Raw genomic sequence first — 1412 nt, 5'->3', positions numbered from 1 at the left:
GGTATTATAATTGTTGTTATTATATTGGAAGTACTCAAGATTTAGTATGGGTTCCCATATCTAAACCAGAGCGTACCTGTTTGGTGGATTGGGAAATGTCTTCACGATATGGAGGTTACCCGGCTCAGCAGCCACGAAACAAATAGGAAAAGATCGAGGAGATGAGAGGAAAACCCTGGTGGTACAAAACCATTTTTTAGGAGACAGAAGAAAGTAATGGGGTTTCATGATCCAGCTCAGCACTTCTCGTGCAATAAAAACAACTAAGCTGCCGATTGAAACAAGAAACCTAGTACATGTACGACTCGTATATTACGAATTTGGATGAAATAGACGTAATAAAATATTAATTGAAATAAATGAAAATGCCCACCTCTCTCAATCTACATGTGGGTGCGGCTTATATACAGGTGCACTCAGTAGCCCGAACTTAACGGTAAGTTTGGGATTGACAGTTCTCATAAATCATGAATACACAATCAAACAATATTATAAATTTAAATTTGGAAAATATGAAGAGAAGTTAAAGCATAAAAAGGATCTGTTTAAAAAAAACCCCAACATGTTGCTGAACATGATTGTGGTAAATACTATGTTTTTATTTCAAGCTGCAGTACAGGCAGCAGGTGGCGCCCTATCCTCATAGGCCTACAGCTGCCAACTGCCAACTGCAGACCGACATCGACAACAACACTTTTCAAAATGGCTACGCGGAACGTTAGAGCCATGTAAAAACGGATAGACTAGTAAAGTATGATATAATGCAGGAAATGGATAAGATCATTTAACATAATGTTATTGGGTATTTCAGAAGTTCTCGTAGAAGGAGAAAGGAATACTTAGTCAAAACAAGAAATGAAAGAACTGTATATCTAAAATTGTTTAAATTTTTTTCAATTCGTTTTGTGTATCCATTGCAAATTCCCGAGAGAGATAACCCAAAGGACGATACAAACTGAGTAGACACAGTAACACACGCTCGCGTCTGACCAGTGATCGGACCCGCTATTTGTATCTGGGTTTGTTTTGTTTTGTTATTATATTTGTATGTTTTTGTTTGTGTTGCTGTTGGTTTATGTTTTTTTTTTTTTTTTTTTTTTTTTTTTTTTTCAACATTTTTTGGGGGGGGGGGTTGTTTCTTTGTTTATTATTGTTGTCTTTCGTATTTTCTTAAAATTTAATATCGAAATAGCAGCCATCGCTAATATTAACTATACATTCTGCTAAGTCAGACGAGAGTGAACATGACGTTATAGCGGTGGCTTGTGGGCAACGCTGGTAGTTTTTTTTCTCTACTTTTTGTTGTTTTTCTATCTTACATTACGTTTTTCGTCTTTGTTGTTATTTAAAACAAGAGCAAATAGCAACACGAAAAAAAAGCCCATCGCAAAATACCAAATTAAATCCCCCCC

Source organism: Aplysia californica, unplaced genomic scaffold (genome assembly GCF_000002075.1).
Source record: "Aplysia californica isolate F4 #8 unplaced genomic scaffold, AplCal3.0 scaffold00306, whole genome shotgun sequence".
NCBI lineage: Eukaryota > Metazoa > Mollusca > Gastropoda > Aplysiida > Aplysiidae > Aplysia > Aplysia californica.
Note: the sequence above shows the minus strand (reverse complement) of the source record.